Below are 22,445 nucleotides of genomic sequence, written 5' to 3' on the forward strand. Positions count from 1 at the left end.
AATCTTACAGTATCTCTGGACACCTGCATAACTGGATAGAAGCATTCCTGTCAAACAGACAACAAATGGTCAAAATTGGGAGCGTCCTATCAAATTCTGTACCTGTCAACAGTGGTGTCCCCCAAGGCAGTTTTCTACGACCAAGTATCTTCATATGCTACATAAATGACCTTACAGACCACAATATAACTCGTTTGTAGAACGAAGAAGGCAAACATTACAAGCCATGGCTCGCACTATGTTATTTGATTCAGGTTTGCCTGAAACACTGTGGGGTGAAGCCATAATGTGTAGCAACCATGTGTTAAACAATGTAGTTAACACAACATCTAGAGAATTGGGATCAAGGTACAGTTCATGTTTATTGTAGCACTAGTGCAAAATTTCTCGAGCACGTTGGGTGGGATAAACTTGAACAGGAATCCAGCAATGATATTATTATTGACACCCAAATAGTCCCTAAAGATGAATTAAGTAAACCACGAATAGCCATTAAAGAGGAAGCACAGGAGGAAGTAGGAGAACAGGCACAGGAGAAGGTAGGAGAACAGGAGAAGGTGGCACAGGAAAGTCCACCTGTTAGCCCTGTATTACCAAGACATTCAACCTGAGTAACATGACCACCTGATAGATATCAGGCTAGTGTTGTATGCCAAGTGAATACAGATCCAAGTAATTATAATGAACTGAAACTGTATCCTGCTAAGGATCAGGCTGCTTGGCAGGAAGCAATGGATAAGGAACTGGAATCATTAAAAAAGTTGGAGGTATATGAAAACGTTAAGTTACCACCAGGTAAACATGCCCTAGGATTTAAATGGGTTTTGTAAGCTTAAGACAGGTGTGGATGGAACTGTTACCCATAAAGCCAGGTTAGTAGCACAAGGGTTAAATCAGACAGCAAAGGACTATGATGAGGTGTTTGCACCTAATCTGTGTGGGCAGCTAAGAAGAAATACATTATAAATCATTTGGGTGTAGAGACGGCATATCTGCATGCACCGTTGCAACACACTATTTATTTAAAGAAACCTTTAGGTATAAAAAATGATAATACAACTGATTGCTGGAGTTTGAAAAAGAGTCTTTATGGCTTGAAGCAATCAGGATATGAGTGGAACCAGTGTATAGTTAAGGAATTAACTAAGATAGGTTTTGTAGCTGGCATGGCTGATCCATGCTTGTTTAAAAAGGAAAGTAATGGGGTAGTGTCATTGTTGCTATTATTTACTGATGACATAGCATTAATCACCAAAACTGAACAAGAAGCTACTAAAATAATTTCACTGTTAGAGAAGAAATTTAAGATAAAACAGGAGAAATTAATATCTTGGTTTAAAAATAGATAAAATTAGGGGAGGATACAAGATCTCACAGGCAGATAAAATTAACCAATTAATAAGAAGTTTTTAAATGGAACTTTGTAGGCCAACTGAAACACCAATGAGCGAGGAGTTTGGCCACAGTGATGTTCAAAGTCCTATTTTTGATAAGAACCTTTATCAGTCCTTTATTGGTAGTTTATCTTATCTCAGTAATTGGTCAAGGCCAGATATAGCATACAGTGTTAACCAATTAGTGAGATTTAGTGTTGAGAAGACTGAAAGGCACTGGCAAGCTGCTAAACCTGTGTTAAGATATCTGAAACAAACAATGCATTATGCGTTGTATGTGGAGCCAAAAGATGAACTGAGTTTAGCTGCATATGCTGATGCAAGTTTTGCTACAGACATATATACACGAAAATCTACATTGGGTACTGTAGTATTATTGGGAAAGGTGTCGATTGGATGGAGGTCTATTAGACAGAAACATCTAAGTTTGTCAACAATGGAGGCTGAATTCTCATGCTTATCTTTATTATGTACAGATTTAGTTTGTTATAAGTAATTATTGATTGACATGGGAATTGATGTAACAGATTCTATTGTTGTATATGAAGACAACCAATCAGCAATACAGATGGCTTCAAATATTGCTGTTAAGACAAGAACAAAACACACAGATTTAAGATATTTAAATGTGAGACAATGTGTGCAAAGTAAGATGATTAAGCTAGAATATTGTATGTCAGAAAACTATATAGCAGATCATTTTACAAAGGCCCAAGGCTACATAAAGCATAGGGCTTGCTGTGTGGATTATGGAGTTAGAATGTATGGTTATATATATTGTCCTACCCAAAAGAGGAGAATGTTAGGAATATAAGTCACCTAACAGTTATTTGGGTTGGAAATATGTAAACTAGGATAGACATTTTAATACTGTATCTTTAAGAAAATGTTAAAACTGTAATTGGGTGTGGTTCCTCAAATGGTCATAAGATGGAGCCAGAAACCTGGGTTGTTTAGTCTCAGTGAGTATCTGTTCCTGTTCTGCTGTTTTCTGGAGAGTGTTGCCGTTTCTGTATTCTTGGATTTGATGTAAGTCTGTTACTGAACTGTTTTTGACACTGGACTTTGATATTTGGATTATCCCTGAACTGAACACGGATTGCTTTACCTGTGAATGACTTGGATTGCTTATCTTGGACTGTGCTTAAACGTTTATTGGAAGTAAAAACCTACATTTACTGTACAGTGTATGTGTGTGCTGTCTGTGTGTTATTCAACACTACTCTCACAACGTCTCCCTGTATGTGCTCATTCTCCTAATGGGGAATTACCTCAACAGTAAAGACTGCAACGATGACACCATTAAAGCCAACCTCTTTAACACATTCTTTGGCTCAGTATTTGTAAACAGCAATGGATCATGCCCAGTATTTCCTAGTCAAACCACGGACAACTACAATGATCTAATACATATCGATTTTACAGAAGACAAGGTTGCGAAAGCACTACGCAATCTAAAAGAATCTCTATCTATTGGACCAGATGGAATATGTGCCTACTTCTGAAAAAAGCTATCCACTGCCATAGCCGAACCTCCAAGCATAATCTTTGAAAAATCTTTCAGGACCAGCTCCTTGCCAAAACTATGGTCACAAGCCACGGTCATCCCCATCTTCAAAAAGGGAGAACCCAGCCTAGTTGAAAATTACAGACCAATCTCTTTATGCTGTGTCACCTGTAAAGTCATGGAATCAATTATTAACCAATCCATCATCCTCCACTTAGAAACAAACAACCTACTCTCTAATAAACAATTTGGTTTCAGGAAAAAACTATCCTGTAATCTGCAACTCTTACACTGCAAAAACATATGGACTACAACTCGACCAGGGCAAAGCAATAGACGCAATCTACAAAGACTTTTGTAGAGCCTTTGATTCAGTGGTACACGACAAACTACTCCTAAAATTAAAAACTGATGGTATCTCTGGACAACTGCATAACTGGATAGAAGCATTCCTGCCAAACAGACAACAAATGGTCAAAATTAGGAGCGTCCTATCAAATTCTGTACCTGTCAACAGTGGTGTCCCCCAAGGCAGTGTTCTAGGACCAACACTTTTCAGCACAAGGATTCAGTCAGGCAGCAAACGACTACGATGAGGTGTTTGCAGCTAGTCTGAAGGCTACTACATTAAGGGCAGCATTAGTGTGGACAGCTAAGGAGAAATACATTGTAAATCATTTGGATGTAGAGACAGCTTATCTGCATGCACCGTTGCAACACACTATATATTTAAAGAAACCTTTAGGTATAAAAAATGATAATACAACTGATTGCTGGAGATTGAAAAAGAGTCTTTATGGCTTAAAGCAATCAGGATATGAGTGGAACCAATGTATAGTTAAAGAATTAACTGATAGGTTTTGTAGCTGGTCATCCCCATCTTCAAAAAGGGAGACCCCAGCCTAGTTGAAAATTACAGACCAATCTCTTTGTGCTGTGTCACCTGTAAAGTCATGGAATCAATTATTAACCAATCCATCACCCTCCACTTAGAAACAAACAACCTACTCTCTAATAAACAATTTGGTTTCAGGAAAAAACTATCCTGTAATCTGCAAAAACATATGGACTACACAACTCGACCAGGGCAAAGCAATAGACACAATCTACAAAGACTTCTGTAAAGCCTTTGATTCAGTGGTACATGACAAACTAGTATTAAAACTAAAATCTGATGGTATCTCTGGACACCTGCATAACTGGATAGAAGCATTCCTGTCAAACAGACAACAAATGGTCAAAATTGGGAGCGTTCTATCAAATTCTGCACCTGTCAACAGTGGTGTCCCCCAAGGCAGTGTTCTAGGACCAACTCTCTTCATACGCTACATATGACCTCTGTGATCATATCAAGAGCAACTGCATTCTCTTCGCTGACGATGTAAAGCTATTCAACACCACAGACAATACTGCTACCCTTCAAAAAGACCTCAATTATTTATCAGAATGGTCAAATGGCAACTTCAAATCTCAACAAATAAATGCTCTGTCTTACATATTGGCAAAAAAAATATCAGAAAATAAAATACAGGCTGAATAGTCAAGACCTTGTTGATGATCCAAACTCTGTCAGGGATCTTGGAGTACTCATCTCAAATGATCTAAGTGCTAGAGCCCGCTGTAACTGCATAGCCAAAAAGGCATTAAAAGCTGTTAACCTAATCTTACGTAGCTTTTTCTGTGGTAATATCACACTACTAACTACTAGAGCATACAGAACATTTGCTAGACCAATACTTGAATACAGCTCATCAGTCTGGACCCCACATCACGTATCTGATATTAACACAGTTAAGAAAGTCCAGAAATATTTCACAAGAAGAGTTCTCCACTCCTCTACTCGTTGCAGAATACCTTATGCCACCAGACTTGAAATTCTAGATCTAGAATATCTAGGACCAATCTAAGTATAGTACAGTATATAAAAACATACATTGCAATGTGCTACCTGCCAATGAATACTTCAGTTTCAAGTATAACAATGCAAGAGCAAACAATAGATACAAACTCAAGGTTAATCGCACCAAACTTGATTGCAGGAAATACTTCAGCAACAGAGGGGTCAAAGTCTGGAATACTCTACCTGACTCTGTAGTTTCTTCCCCAAACCCCAAACACTTTATTTATTTTATTTATTTTATTTGGTCTGTCAATTGCTTACAAGATAATAGGTATAAGTAAAAACATAGTTATGAATACATGGATACATATAAGAAAAATAAAAGAAACAATAGGACAGGGATGGAAGGCAGGTTGGTGCGGTTATGCAAGCCCCCTACAGACCTCTTAGGAAAGGAGTGAGGTCAACAGTAGTTTAACCTTAGACTGTCTCCTATTGACCTCACTCCTTTCCTAAGAGGTCTGTAGGGGGCTTGCATAATGCACCAACCTGCCTTCCATCCCTGCCCTATTGTTTCTTTTATTTTTCTTATATGTATCCATGTATTCATAACTATGTTTTTACTTATACCTATTATCTTGTAAGCAATTGACAAACCAAATAAAATAAATAAATAAATACATAAAAACACACAAACGAGAGAGAGAGAGAGAGAGAGAGAGAGAGAGAGAGAGAGGAGAAAGAGAGAAGAGACACACAGACAGAAAAAGAGACCAAAGAGAGAGAAAAGCGACAAAAGAGACAGAGAAGAGACAAAGACACACACGCACACAGTAAGAAAGAGGGAGAGGTAGAGAGAAAAAGGGAAAGAGAACAACAAAGAAAGAAAGAGAGAGAGACAAAACAAATGAACAGAAAGAGAAAGAGGGAGACAGAAAGAGAACAACACAGAGAGAGGCAGAACAGGGAGACAAAAAGAGAAAGACACAAAAAAGAGAAAGAAGCAGATGAAAGAAATTACAAAGAGAAAGAGAGAAAGAAAGGGAACAGACAGAAAGAGAATGAAACAGGAAAAGAGAAACAAAGAGGAAGGAAGAAAACCAAATGCTTTAAGAGGGGTGGACTCCAACTCCATCATCTTGTCCAACCTATTTCATGTAATACTGCAGATTTGAGTTGTGGTCAGAGGAGCTTCCACTTAACACAATGGATGCAAGGAGAGCATTTGTGGTCTGGGTCCCACCCACCCCGGGATAGGAAGGAAGGAAGGAAGGAAGGAAGGAAGGAAGGAAGGAAGGAAGGAAGGAAGGAAGGAAGGAAGGAAGGAAGGAAGGAAGGAAAAGGGAAGGAAAGAAGGATAAATGGAAAATGGATGATAGAGATGAATGGATAGATAATAGAAATGTAGAGAAATAAATGGATGGATGGAAGGAAGGAAAAGAAAGAGAAAGAGGGGATGGAGGGAAGAAAAACAGATGATAGAGCTGGATGGATAGATAATAGAAATATAGAGGGATGGATGGATGGAAAGAGCTGGATAGATGGATGTCAAATAAATGGAGAGAAGGGAGGATAGAGAGGTGGATGGATAAATGGGTAGAGAAAGATACAGAGATGGCTAGATAAAGATGGATGGATGGATGGATGGATGGATGGATGGATGGATGGATGGATGGATGGATGGATGGATGGATGGATAAGAGAGAGGGACAGCTGGATAGATGACATACAGCTGGATGGATGGATGACTGATAAAATGATTGGTGGATAGATAGATGGCTAGAGAGGGGGTGAGAATGGAGGGATAAATAGAAGAGAAAGATGGAGGGATAGAGAGAGATGAATGGATAGACAGATAGATGATAGAGTGATGATGGACAGATAAAGGACGAACAAAGGGCTGGATGGAGGGACAGAGAGGGTTACACAGAGAAGGATGGATGGACAGATGGATCAAGGGAGAAATGGGTGGATAGACAGATAGATACAGAGGGACGGATAAAGGACAGGTGATAGAAGGAGGGAGAGATGAAGAGATGGGGAAATGGAGAGATGGATAGAAGGAGAGAAAGACAGACAGACAGACGGATGGAGTGCCCACTCCACTCCTTTCCTGATCCCGAGGCGCTCCCGGAACCCTGGGACTACAGAACCCATTGTCCCCAGCTGCCGGTGGTGCTCAACCCATCAAGAGGGGCCCCAGCTTTAGGGATGGAGGGCTTCAATGGAAGAATTGCAAACTTCCGACTTCTCCCTCCCCCCTTCCATACAGGAAGTCCTCAAACTTACGACTTGCAGCCGGTCCTCGCACTTACGACCGTCACAGAGTTTCTCTCCCCCCCCAGTCACATGGTCAAAAATTCAGGGGTGTGTATGGATGCCAGTGGGTTGCATCACCCAAGGGGTTCAAGTGATCACCATTTCTGACCTTCCCTCCCATGGGCTTCGCTTAACGACAGCTCCGTTCCACTTAAAGACCCACGGCCCGAATGTTGGTCAGCCGATCCAGCGCCACTCACCCAATGGCACAATTCGCTTCACGCCCAGGACTAAAAGGGAGAGCAATCCTAAAGATCTGAGGGGGGGCTCATTTTGACCACATGCTCCTCGCTCAGTGACCAAAGCTCCTGTCATATCTTGAGGACTCCTCATAAAACCGCCCCGGGCTCCTCAGTGTGTGTCCTCCAAGGTGGCAGGAGGTCGAGACGCCAACAGTCTCTTTATTCCCCAACCCCGCCAACCCCAAGACACGTGTAGTACTACAAGTCCCATCATCCTCAGCCGGGCAGGGAAGGGTCGGCGTTGTCCAGCCCACAAAACTGAGCCTTCCTTCACCAAACCCCTCAATGGCTTCATTGCTGGCAGCTTCTCTGCCTTAAATCTCTGCCGGTTATCCTAACTTGGTTTCTCAAACTAACTTGGTTTCTCAAGTTATGGTTTATGGTTTATGGTTATGAAAGTGATTATAGATTTTTCTAATCATTATTACTTTGATGTCATTCAAGGAAGCAGACATAGGTATAATATTCCTTTATTCTATTTTCCTCCACAACAACCACCCAATTGTTCACACAACAGTTAACAAATCGTGATTTATTTAAGCCACCATCATCCAGGTTTGGTCACAGCCAGCTTTCCCTCAGATCAGACACCCTTCAACTCCTTAGTGCAAAGAATTCTGGGAATTGAGTTCCACTCCCGCCCCCACACACAAACACATACAGGTGTGGGTTGTTATAGGTGTCTTTGCAACAAGCCATCATTTACACTCCCAGAATTAAAATTGTGCAAGAAGCTGCAACTTGAAAATAAACCACCTTTGTCTCTGATTATTAAATTGATTTCCCCTCTGTTCCCGTTTCGGTTTGCTGATAGGAAAGGAAAAGATGGCTAGTGTGTGTCTCACACCCATTGTGCATTTACACAAACACAGTCAGGACTCTTCCATGAGCTTCCAACTCAACCCAACCCAACCCTGCTTTACCCAACCCAACCTTACTCAGTGCAACACAATCCTACCACACAACTAATATAGACTCTACCTAACCCTACTCTACTCATTCCTGCTCTACCCAACTCAATCCTACTATTCCCAGCTCTACCCAATCCAACATAAGTCAACCCAACCTTACTCAATACAACTCAACTCCACTCAACTCAACCCTATTCTACCCAACTCAACCCAATCCTATTCCACTCAACTCAACCCTGCTCTAACCATCCCTAGTCTATCCAGCCCAACCCCACCCAACCCAACATTACTCAACCCTAACCCAACTGAGCCCTAATCAATGCAATTCAGCCCCACAACACAACTAATATTGACTCTATCCAACCCTACTCTACCCATGCCCATTCGACTCAACACAAGTCAACCCTACCCTACTCAATTCAACTCTACCCTACGCAATCCAAGATAACTCAACCCAATCCTACTACATCCTACTGGACTCCATCCTATTCCACTCAACCCAATTCAACCCTATACTCCACTCAGTTCTACTCTACCCAATCCAATATAACTGAACCCAATCCTACTCAATCCTACTGCATGCAACCCTACTCAACTCAACCCTACTCAACAACCCTACTCTACAAGAATTGCAGTGCAAATACTTACTGCAAGGTTTCAGTTTTATACCCTTAGATAGTTCTACTGTTTGTTTAAGCATTTTAAAATTTATATGCCCTAAACGTCTGTGTAACAAATGTATGCACTCATCATGAGGTTTAACATTATTATAAACTGTGTTAGACACCTCTAATGAATTATCATTTAACACATACAAATCACCTTTTAAAGTTGCAGTTTACCTTCTTTTTCAATTATGCAATTGTCTCCCCTAAAGGTAATTACATAACCTAGTTTAACCAAAACTCTAACCGAAAGCAAATTAAACTTAAGTTGTGGTACATATAACATTTTTACATTTTCTTTTATGCAAGAACAATATGCTATACCTTCACCTTTAGCTTTAAGTTTCCAGCCATTAGCTAACGATATTTGCTGTGAACTCGTGGACATCTTAACAAATCTTTTCTTATCTTTCGTTATGCAGTGCGATGCTCCACTATCTACCACCCATAAATTACTATTCACAGTTTCGTTGCTATACATGGCTAACTCTAAGCATTTTTATCCTTTTTATGCTTTTTAGCATTCTGGCTGGCTTTTTGGCGTTTTCCTTTCTTGCAGAATCTAGCCAAATGTCCTTTTCCTCCACAATTAAAACATTTTCTAATTGTATACGCTGACAAAGATATTTTTTCTTCTTCACATTGTGGTTGTTCCCTTCTGAGTTGATCCCTTTCAAGACTTCTCCTGGCTTCTTCAATTAATCTGCCAGTAATGTCAGTTAATGTAAGTTTATCTTTTGGCAGAACTTCAAGTGAAGTTACGTAGTCATCGTAGCTCTCATCCAAAGAAGACAAAATTATATAAACTTGGTGTAATTCAGTGAAGATAAGTTCTTTTTCATGCAGTTCTTGAAAAATTCTCTTCATAGAGTTTATATGACTCAGCATGTCTCCATTCTTTTGAAGATGTGTTCTAAACAGCTTTAGTGTAAGATTTATATGTGCTCCTACACTGTCTCGAACATAAATCTTCTTTAAATTCTCCCAGCATTTCGCAGCTGTTTCTTCTGCACGAATATGTACAAGCTGTTGGTCAGAGAGTGTCAGTCCTATTATACAGAGAGCTTGCTCATTCTTCAATTGATATTCTTGTATTTTCTGGGCATCATCCTCATCGTCCGGATCCCATGCATCTACTTCTGGTGGGTTTTGTATTATACTCCACAAACCTTCTCTTCGTAGAAGTAGGCTGCATTTCATAGACCATGAAACATAGTTTGTTCCATCCAATTTGGATATTAGAGACAAACTTTGTAAATTGACTTGTGCCATCTTTATCTGGATATTAAACTATAATTAATAAAACACAGCTGTCTGTTTACAGTATTGTGTTGCTACACAAACTCTCACTCACAAGCCTGTTTTATCCTGGTTAGTCTGACTGTGCACCTGGGCCCATAACCAGTGTTAGGGATATACACCCTAGCAGAACGTGCAACGGCAGTCTAGCAGACAGGCAGATATGTGAGACAAAACGTTGTAGTAGCTTACACTCAGTAAGACAGATACACTGTGCAAGTTAAATAGTTTTTATTCCAGCAAGAGTTATAGCATAGTCAAACAGTCCATATGTCATACACTAAGTTCAGTCAGTCCGGGGGTTATTCAGTTTGCAAAGTCCAGTGTCGAAAAAGAGTTCATTAAACTTACAATATCAGTCCAGTGATATATCTCTTTTGCAGTCAGAGATATGAAGAAAAATCAAACCCCTTTTCTTCTCTCAGCAAACACGCAGTTATCACCATCAATCCATCATTGTCAGCATTCCAGTAAAAGCCGGCAAACAGTGAGCTCTCTTGCTCCCTCTTATGGTGATTTTACAACCGCACCCAAAATACTTGGTTTACAGTTTAAAGTGATACATACACTTAAACTCACTAACATAGTTTATATATATTATTTTACCCAAACTAAGTTAGGTAACCAATGTTATCCCTAACAAACCCTACTCAACAACCCTACTCAACAATCCTATTCAACAACCTAACTCTAGTCAACTCAACTCTACCCAATCCAACATAACTCAACCCAATCCTACTCAAACTCAATCCTATTCCACTCAACCCAACCCAACTGTAGTCTACCCAACTCCAACCTTCTCAACATCCTTCTTTAATTTAGCAAACCCCTTGCCCCCAGATTCCACCACCCATCTGGAAAACCCCTATGCCCCAGACTCCACCACCCATCATCCTCAGCTTGGAGAAACTACTCCAGACCCTCCACCTTGTCTGGACACCCCCGCCCCAAAAACTCCCTTTGCCCTCAGCAGGCATCCCCTCCCCCAAATAACCCCGCCCCAGGGGGCTCCAGTTACCTTCTCTTGGGTTCTTAAAGAGGATGAGAATAGACCCCATTCTAACCACGATTCTCAGGCTGTTAACCCCAGTCTAGTGGAAGGGCTTCCTTCAGACCAGAAAGGTCTTCAGGAACTCTCAGGCTGAGCCTTCCAGCACCTTCTCCACTTTATTTTATTTTTTTAATTCAGGAAGAGGGGACAAGGGTGGAGGAGAAAGAGGGTGGGGCTCTAAAGCTCTCAGCTTTCAGTTCTTTAAGAGACAGGGTCATTAAGCGAGTGCCCACCATTAAGTCAATTAAGGCCATGTGGCTTGTGGGAATCCTGCTGTGAAATCACAGGCTGAACACATGCTGTGTTTTCCAAGCCACACACACACAAACGCCCAGACACACAAAGACACACACCGACAAGGCCTCCAAGGTGACACAAAAGTGGAATTGACTAGGCAGAAAACCAGAAAAAAGCCTCCGAGGGATAAAGCGGCGGCCATAAAATGTATTTAGAATACTTGGCTCCCCAAGAGATTTATTTTTCTTCTTTTTGTAGAACCGTTCCGCTTATCTTTCTTTCTTTCTTTCTTTCTTTCTTTCTTTCTTTCTTTCTTTCTTTCTTTCTTATTTATTTGTTTGTTTGTTTGAAAAAAATTGTTCCTTTATCCGTGTCACCAGCTTTAAGGGCTGGTAGAATTCGCACTCGGCTCAGCTTCTTGAATTTTCACATGGGGGAGGGGGAGGGTTTCAGAAGACTGGGGGGGGGAGATTTTATAAAAGGAAATATTATTTTTTAAAAGTAATAATAATCCAGAAATGATGGGTGCTCCATTATTGAAGGGTTTGAAAAAAGAGATTGGACAACCGTTTCTCAGAGAGAGGGGTGTGTGGACTAGATGACCTCCGAGATCCCTTCCAACTCTTGTATTCTGTTATTCTGAGGAGGGAGTTGACCTCCGAGGTCCCTTCCACCTCTGTCATTCTATGATTCTGTCAGGGTCTCCTACTGCAGCAGGGGGTTGGACTAGATGAGCTCCGAGGTCCCTTCCACCTCTGTCATTCTGTAATTCTGAAAGAGTCTCCTGCTTTCAATGAAGAAAAATGACTCGGGACAGTTTTACATACACTTGACGACCGCCACGGCCACGCGATGGAAATTCGGACACCGAGGGCCAATGACTCGGACTTACAACTTTCACAGTGTCACGGGGGTCACGGGATCTCCTTTTGCGGCCTTCGGACTAGCAAAACACCAAACGTGTAGTTCAGGGTTGAACTGTGAGGGTCCGTGGTGATTTGTTGCAGACGTTTTCATGACCCAATTAGGGTACATCAACAGTGCTGGAATGAAGTGGGGTTTGTAGAGAGGAGGAAGAGGAGGGGGAGGAGGGGGAGGGGAGAAGCAGAAGCAGAAGCAGTAGAAGGAGAGGAGGAGGAGAAGCAGAAGAAGAGGAGGGGGAGGAGGACTGTGGAGTCCTTGTTTTTTTCTGAGTTTGATGTTATTCTTTTAGATGTTTCAGGACCCAACTAGGGAACATCATCAGGCTCGAAGGAAGTAGGGTTTGTAGAGAGGAGGAAGAGGAGAAGCAAAATTAGAGGAAGAAGAGGAGAAGCAGGAGGAGGAAGAGAAGGAGAAAAGGAGGAGGAGAAGAGGAGAAGGAGGGGGGGGGGGAGGACTGTGGGGTCCTTGGTATTCTTTGAGTTTGATGGTATTCTTTCAGATGTTTCATGACCCAACTAAGGACCATCCATCAGTGCTAGAAGGAAGAGGGGTTTGCAGAGAGGAGGAGGAGGAAACAAAGGAAGAGGAAAAGGGGGACAATGGGATGCTTGGTACCAACTACTGGTAGCAGTCAGAAGACATGATGAAAACTCTTTCATTGAACAACGCGTTGACTGATTCCACCATATTTTCATCTGGGAAACTGTGACCATATTCGCCCAAGCCAAGTCCAAAAAAGGCGGCTAGAGAATTCCTGGTAGCCTGGCCCTCAGACCAAGCAGCCATCAATGAACACAGAGAGATAAGTAATGTTTACACACCTTTGAAAAGTGACAATAAAATCTAGAACAGATAACATTGGAGTTGCAACAGCCATCAATGGACAGAGAGATAAATAATGTCTATACGTCTTTGAAAAGAGAAAATAAAACCTAAAACAGACAAAGCAGGGATTGTGACAGCCACTGTGTAGGACAAACAGGGAGAAGACTAGCAGAAGGCATCCAGGAACCCCAACAAGCATTCAGAAGACACAATGTGAACTCCTTAATTGCACAACCCATGGACAGATTCAACCATAGTTTCAACTGGGAAACTGATTCATCCTAGAGTAAAAAAGTTTTAAAAAAAAACAGAAACAATGGGCACTTTGGCACCCAGACAAAAGCAGCCATTGACGGACAGAGAGAGAGAAACGACATTTACCCACCATTGAAAAAAAAGACAAAAAATGAAATCTGAAGACCAGAACAGCAATCGACACCCAGATAAACTGAGATTAACAGTAGAATTAATGGCAGACTAATAATCCAACATTAACCAGCAATACAGGTCGTCCTCAATTTACAACCGTTCATTTAGTGACTGATTGAAGTTACAAAGGTGCCAAACACAATGTCATACAACCAGCACAAGGCACTACCACTCCTCCTCAAGTTCCAACTGTTCATTTAGTGACCATTTCAAATGAAAAGGGCAGCCCAAAAATGTGACTTACCACCAGTCCTCGCACTTATAACAGTCGAACCTTCCCCGCAATCGCTTCATCCAAATTCAATCGAAGTCGGTTTACAATTTGCGACCTTCTTGGTCGGCTTATCACAAGCGAAGTTGAAGGGAGAAGCTGGATTTGCTTAATGACCCCGCAACATTCTTAATGACCGCGGCAATTTGTTCAACAGCCCATCAAATCAGATGCGGCTCACTTTCAACCAGCACATGATATTCAGGGAAGTTTAATTTAGCTATCCCATATAGTAGCACATAGTGGTGAAGTGGCCTAAAAGTAGAGTTCTTGCCTCACAATCAGGAGGCTGTGAGTTCAATCCTAGGTAGAGGCAGATATTTCCCTCTCTGGGCACAATGAGAATATACCTGCTGAACAAAACTCCGCATTGGTAACAGGAAGGGCATCCGGCCAGTAAAACCCTCAGGTCCATTGAGTTGCCCAAACTCTACCCCACAAGGGATTATGGATTTGATGATAGAGTAGTGTTAGGAATAACATGGTTACCTAACGTAGTTTGGGTAAAATAATATATATAAACTATGATAGTGAGTTTGAGTGTGTGTCACTTTAAACTGCAAAGCATGTAATTTTGGGTGCGGTTGTAAAATCGCCATAAGAGGGAGCAAGAGAACTTGATTGATTGCTGGCTTACTGGATTGCTTGCTGACGATGATGGATTGATGGTGTGATAACTGCGTGTTCTCTGCTGTTGCTGAAGGAAGAAAGGAGGTTTGACTTCTTTATATCTCTACTGCGAAGATATATATTACTGGACTGATATTTGTAAGTTTACTGACCTCTTTTTCGACACTGGACTTTGCAACTGATTAATCCCCGGACGGACTGAACTAGTGTATGATATATGGACTGTTTGACTATGCTAAAACTATTACTGGAATAAACTATTTAACTAGCACAGTGTATCTGTTTTACTGAGTGTAAGCTACAAAAACGTTTGTCTCACATATTTGCCTGCCTGCCTGACTGCCGTGCAGATTCTGCTAGGGTGTATATCCCTAACACTGGTTATGGGCCCAGCTGCACAGTCAGACTAACCAGGATATAACAGGCTTATATAAAGTGAGAGTTAGTGTAGTTACACAATACTGTAAACAGACAGCTGTGTTTTATTAATTATAGTTTAATATCCAGAAAAAGATGGCACAAGTCAATTTACCAAGTTTGTCTCTAATATCCAAACTGGATGGAACAAACTATGGTTCATGGTCTATGAAATACAGCCTACTTCTACGCAGAGAAGGTTTGTGGAGTATAATTCAAAACCCACAGGTGGTAGATGCTTGGGATTCGGAAGATGAGGATGATGCCCAGAAAATACAAGAATATAAACTGAAGAATGAGCAAGCTCTCTGTATAATAGGACTGACACTCTGTGATCAGAAGCTTGTCCATATTCGTGGAGAAGAAACAGCTGCGAAATGTTGGGAGAATTTAAAGAAGATTTATGTTCGAGACAGTGTAGGAGCACATATAAATCTTACACGGAAGCTGTTCAGAACACATCTTCAAAAGAATGGAGACATATTAACTCATATAAACACTATGAAGAGAATTTTTCAGGAACTGCATGAAAAAGAACTTATCTTCACAGAACTAAATCAGGTTTATATAATTTTGTCTTCGTTAGATGAGAGTTATGACGACTATGTAACTTCACTGGAAGTACTGCCAAAAGATAACCTCACATTAACTGACATTACCGGCAGATTAATTGAAGAAGCCAGGAGAAGGCTTGAAAGGGATCAACTCAGAAGAGAACAACAACCAACAAAAGAAGATAAAGAATCTACGACAGCCTATACAATTAGAAAATGTTTTAATTGTGGAGGAAAAGGACATTTGGCTAGAATCTGCAAGAAAGGAAAATGCCACAATGCCAGCCAGAATGCTAAAAGGCATCAAAAGGATGAAAAATGCTTAGAGTTAGCCATGTATAGCTGTTAGGGATATACACCCTAGCAGAACCTGCACGGCAGTCAGGCAGGCAGGCAAATATGTGAGATAAACGTTTTTGTAGCTTACACTCAGTAAAACGATACACTGTACTAGTTACATAGTTTATTCCAGCAAGATTTATAGCATAGTCAAACAGTCCATATATCATACACTAGTTCAGTCCATCCGGGGATTATTCAGTTGCAAAGTCCAGTGTCGAAAAAGAGGTCAGTAAACTTACAATATCAGTCCAGTAATATATCTCTTCGCAGTAGAGATATAAAGAAGTAAAACCTCCTTTCTTCCTTCAGCAACAGCAAAGAACACGCAGTTAACAATCCATCATCGTCAGCAAGCAATCCAGTAAACCAGCAAACAAAAACTGTTCTCTTGCTCCCTCTTATGGCGATTTACGGCCGCACCCAAAATTACATGCTTTGCAGTTAAAGTGACAAACACTATCATAGTTTATATATATTATTTTACCCAAACTAAGTTAGGTAACCTATGTTATTCCTAACATACTCCCCTTTTGGGTAATATAATATGTATATATATCTATTTACAACCTTAAACCATAGTTATCACAACTTTCTTTGTGTTTGACTGAACCTTGGGCTTTTGTAAATTGATCAGCAATATTTTCTTCAGTCATACAATATTCCAATCTTATCAAACCATTTTTTACAGATTGTCTTACATTCAGATATCTAAGATCTGTATGCTTAGATCTCATTTTCACAGCAATATTTGTAGCCAACCGTATGGCTGCTTGATTGTCCTCATAAACTACAATGGAATCATTAACAGTTATTCCCATATCCAATAACAACTGTTTATACAGAATTAAATCAGTACATAATAAAGATAGACATGAAAATTCTGCTTCCATTGTGGACATACTTATGTGTTGCTGTCTAATTGACCTCCAACCAATCAGTGCTTTTCCTAACAGTATAGCCGTACCTGAAGTTGATTTCCTAGTGTTTATGTCTGTTGCAAAACTTGCATCAGCATATGCACTTAAAATCAGATAATCTTTTGGCTCCAAATACAATGCATAGTGCATTGTCCTTTTAAGATATCTTAATATATGTTTTGTCGCTTGCCAGTGTTGTTCAGTGGGTTCAGCGTTGAATCTTGCCAATTGATTAACGCCATAAGCAATGTCTGGCCTTGACCAATTACTAATATACGATAAACTACCAATTAGTGATTGATAAATAGTCTTATCGAATTTTGGACTTTGAGCATCAGTGCGGCCAAATTCCTGACTCATTGGAGTTTTTGCCGGTTTACAAAGTTCCATCTTATATGTTTTTAGTAATTGATAAATCTTATCTCTTGAGATATCTTATAGCCACTTTTGGTTTTATTTATTGTCAATCCGAGATACTGTTTTATCTCTCCTAATTGCTTTAATTTTATCCTCTTACCTAATAATGATATTATTTCAGTAGCTTCATTATTAGTTTTTGTAATTAAGGCAATATCATCTGTAAACAACAATAATAATGACACTATTCCATTTTTCTCTCTTTTAAATACACATGGATCAGCTAAACCTGCTTTAAACCCTATATTGTTTAACTCCTTAACAATATATTGGTTCCATTAAGTAACCAGATTGTTTTAATCCATAGAGACTCTTTTTAAGCTTCCAACAGTCATTATTTGTTTTATCATCCTTAATTCCTACAGGTTTCTTTAAGTATATAGTGTGCTGCAATGGTGCATGCAGATAGGCAGTTTCTACATCTAAGTGATTTATAATATAATTCTTCTTAGCTGCCCATACTAAAGTTGCTCTCAAGGTTGTTGCTTTTAGACTCGGTGCAAATACTTCATCATAATCACATGCAGTTTGATTAAATCCTTGAGCTACCAACCTAGCCTTATGGGTAACAGTCCCATTTTTACCAGGTTTTAATTTAAATATCCATTAGCAGCCAATGGACTTTTCACCTGGAGGTAATTTGGCATTTTCATAAACTTTCATTTCCTTTAATGAATTTAGTTCCTTCTCCATTGCCTTATGCCAATTTTCCTGTTCCTTTGCAGGATACATCCTAAGTTCTTCAACAGCAGTTGGAACTTTACTAACTTGGCAAACTACACTTGCTTGGTACCTGTCAGGTGGTCTTGTTTCACGTTTTGACCGTCTAGGTATTACAGGACTTACAGGTGGACTTTCATGTACTACCTGTTCCTGGTTATCTATTTCTTCCTGTTCATCTATTTCTTCCTTTTCTGGTCCTATGTGCTCTTCCTGTACTCCCTCTTTAATTGTACTCTTCTTATTACTGATATGTGATTTTGGTCTTTTGTAAGTTTCTATGATTACTTCCTTACTGAATCTTGCTCCAGTTTTTCCCATCCTACATGTTCTAGGAATTGTGCACTAGCACTACAGTAAACTCTAGGTGTACCTTTTTCTCAGAATCTGTATGATTTGTGATTAGATTCATAATTTACAAAGAATAACTTTTTAGCCCTATGCTGCCCCTTGTGTCTCAGTTGTGTAGGAATATGCACCCATGCTGGGGCTCCAAATGTGTGCATGTAGCTTAGGTCAGGTTTTCTACCATGCCACCATGTGAATGGTAATTCACCTGTTGTTGAGTTAACAACATTATTCAATATATGATTACCACACATTATTGCTTCTCCCCACAAAGTTTCAGGTAATCCTGAATCCGACAACATAGTACGAGCCATTGCCTGTATTGTTTGGCCTCGTCTTTCTATAAAGGAATTATGTTGTGGCCTATATGGTGCAGACTTTTTATGTTCAACACCTGCCATCTTCAGTCTATTTTGGAATTTATTATTTATAAATTCCGTACCATTATCAGTTACAAGAGTTACAAGAGTTACTAGTTTCCTTTTAGTTTTTCTTTCTGCAAACTTCAACCAATTAAAGAAATTCTGATATGTTTCTGTTTTACTCTTCATTAAATAACAGAAACCATATCTAGAATAATGATCCATTATACTTAGTATATAACGAGCACCTCCCACACTTGGTTTTTTAGGACCTATAATATCAGCAATACGACCTCTAGAGGTTCCTTTGTTTTTTACCTTGCTTTTTTCTTGACTACACGCATTGCAGTGCAAATACTTACTGCAAGGCTTCAGTTTTATACCTTCAGACAGTTCAACCGTTTGCTTGAGCATTTTAAAATTTATATGCCCTAAACGTTTGTGTAACAAATGTATGCATTCATCATGAGGTTTAACGTTATTATATACTGTGTTAGCTACCTCTAACTGATTATCATTTAACACATACAATTCACCTTTTAAAGTTGCAGTCACTTTTTTACCTCCCTTTTCTATTGTGCGGTTTTCTCCCCTAAAGGTAACTACATAACCTAGTTTAACCAAAACTCTAACCGAAAGCAAATTAAACTTAAGTTGTGGTACATATAACATTTTTACATTTTCTTTTATGCAAGAACAATGTGCAATACCTTCACCTTTTGCTTTCATTTTCCAGCCATTAGCTAACGATATCTGCTGTGAACTCGTGGACATCTTAACAAATCTTTTCTTATCTTTCGTTATGCAGTGCGATGCTCCACTATCTACAACCCATAAATTATTATTCACAGTTTCGTTGCTATACATGGCTAACTCTAAGCATTTTTCATCCTTTTGATGCCTTTTAGCATTCTGGCTGGCATTGTGGCATTTTCCTTTCTTGCAGATTCTAGCCAAATGTCCTTTTCCTCCACAATTAAAACATTTTCTAATTGTATAGGCTGTCGTAGATTCTTTATCTTCTTTTGTTGGTTGTTGTTCCCTTCTGAGTTGATCCCTTTCAAGCCTTCTCCTGGCTTCTTCAATTAATCTGCCGGTAATGTCAGTTAATGTGAGGTTATCTTTTGGCAATACTTCCAGTGAAGTTACATAGTCGTCATAGCTCTCATCTAACGAAGACAAAATTATATAAACCTGATGGAGTTCTGTGAAGATAAGTTCTTTTTCATGCAGTTCCTGAAAAATTCTCTTCATTGTGTTTATATGAGTTAATATGTCTCCATTCTTTTGAAGATGTGTTCTGAACAGTTTTCGTGTAAGATTTATATGTGCTCCTACACTGTCTCGAACATAAATCTTCTTTAAATTCTCCCAACATTTCGCAGCTGTTTCTTCTCCACGAATATGGACAAGCTGCTGGTCACAGAGTGTCAGTCCTATTATACAGAGAGCTTGCTCATTCTTCAATTGATATTCTTGTATTTTCTGGGCATCATCCTCATCCTCCGGATCCCATGCTTCTACCTCTGGTGGGTTTTGAATTATACTCCACAAACCTTCTCTGCGTAGAAGTAGGCTGCATTTCATAGACCATGAAACATAGTTTGTTCCATCCAGTTTGGATATTAGAGACAAACTTTGTAAATTGACTTGTGCCATCTTTTTCTGGATATTAAACTATAATTAATAAAAAACAGCTGTCTGTTTACAGTATTGTGTAACTACACAAACTCTCCCTTTATATAAGCCTGTTATATCCTGGTTAGTCTGACTGTGCAGCCTGGGCCCATAACCAGTGTTAGGGATATACACCCTAGCAGAACCTGCACGGCAGTCAGGCAGTCAGGCAAATATGTGAGATAAACGTTTTTGTAGCTTACACTCAGTAAAACAATACACTGTGCTAGTTAAATAGTTTATTCCAGCAAGATTTATAGCATAGTCAAATAGTCCATATATCATACGCTAGTTCAATCCGTCCGGGGATTATTCAGTTGCAAAGTCCAGTGTCGAAAAAGAGGTCAGTAAACTTACAATATCAGTCCAGTAATATATCTCTTCGCAGTAGAGATATAAAGAAGTAAAACCTCCTTTCTTCCTTCAGCAACAGCAAAGAACACGCAGTTAACAATCCATCATCGTCAGCAAGCAATCCAGTAAACCAGCAAACAAAAACTGTTCTCTTGCTCCCTCTTATGGCGATTTACGGCCGCACCCAAAATTACATGCTCTGCAGTTAAAGTGACAAACACTATCATAGTCTATATATATTATTTTACCCAAACTAAGTTAGGTAACCTATGTTATTCCTAACAATAGCAACGAAACTGTGAATAATAACTTATGGGTTGTAGATAGTGGAGCATCGCACTGCATAACGAAAGATAAGAAAAGATTTGTTAAGATGTTCACGAGTTCACAGCAGATATCGTTAGGTAATGGCTGGAAAATGAAAGCAAAAGGTGAAGGTATTGCACATTGTTCTTGCATAAAAGAAAATGTAAAAATGTTATATGTACCACAACTTAAGTTTAATTTGCTTTCGGGTAGAGTTTTGGTTAAACTAGGTTATGTAGTTACCTTTAGGGGAGAAAACTGCATAATAGAAAAGGGAGGTAAAAAAGTGACTGCAACTTTAAAAGGTGAATTGTATGTGTTAAATGATAATCAGTTAGAGGTAGCTAACACAGTGTATAATAACGTTAAAACTCATGATGAATGCATACATTTGTTACACAGACGTTTAGGGCATATAAATTTTAAAATGCTCAAGCAAACGGTTGAACTGTCTGAAGGTATAAAACTGAAGCCTTGCAGTAAGTATTTGCACTGCAATGCTTGCAGTCAAGAAAAAGCAAGGTAATACCAGCAAATAGAATAAATGGATTTAAAACTAAGGAACCTCTAGAGGTCATATTTGCTGATATTATAGGTCCTAAAAACCAAGTGTGGGAGGTGCTCGTTATATATTAAGCATAATGGATCATTATTCTAGATATGGTTTCTGTTATTTAATGAAAAGTAAAACGGAAACATATCAGAATTTCTTTAATTGGTTGAAGTTTGCAGAAAGAAAAACTAAAAGGAAACTAGTAACTCTTGTAACTGATAATGGTACGGAATTTATAAATAATAAATTCCAAAATAGACTGAAGATGGCAGGTGTTGAACATAAAAAGTCTGCACCATATAGGCCACAACATAATTCTTTTATAGAAAGACGAGGCCAAACAATACAGGCAATGGCTCGTACTATGTTGTCGGATTCAGAATTACCTGAAACTTTGTGGGGAGAAGCAATAATGTGTGGTAATCATATATTGAATAATGTTGTTAACTCAACAACAGGTGAATTACCATTCACATGGTGGCATGGTAGAAAACCTGACCTAAGCTACATGCACACATTTGGAGCACCAGCATGGGTGCATATTCCTACACAACTGAGACATAGGGGCAGCATAGGGCTAAAAAGTTATTCTTTGTAGGTTATGAATCTAATCACAAATCATACAGATTCTGGGAAAAAGGTACACCTAGAGTTTACTGTAGTGCTAGTGCACAATTCCTTGAACATGTAGGATGGGAAAAACTGGAACAAGATTCAAGTAAGGATGTAATCATAGAAACTTACAAAAGACCAAAATCACATATCAGTAATAAGAAGAGTTCAATTAAAGAGGAAGTACAGGAAGAGCACATAGGACCAGAACAGGAAGAAATAGATAACCAGGAACAGGTAGTACATGAAAGTCCACCTGTAAGTCCTGTAATACCTAGACGTTCAACACATGAAACCAGACCACCTGATAGGTACCAAGCAA

At 39.5% G+C, this 22,445-nt stretch overlaps 1 protein-coding gene across 1 annotated transcript in view; it reads right to left on the reverse strand.

Moving 5' to 3' along the window:
- LOC148128737 (uncharacterized) overlaps positions 1-22,445 on the reverse strand; it is a 67,344-nt gene that overhangs the window by 21,942 nt on the left and 22,957 nt on the right. The window lies entirely within an intron of this gene.

This window comes from Notechis scutatus, chromosome Z (genome assembly GCF_049901735.1).
Source record: "Notechis scutatus isolate UNSWTSFEM ecotype Mainland chromosome Z, rNotScu1.2, whole genome shotgun sequence".
Lineage (NCBI taxonomy): Eukaryota > Metazoa > Chordata > Lepidosauria > Squamata > Elapidae > Notechis > Notechis scutatus.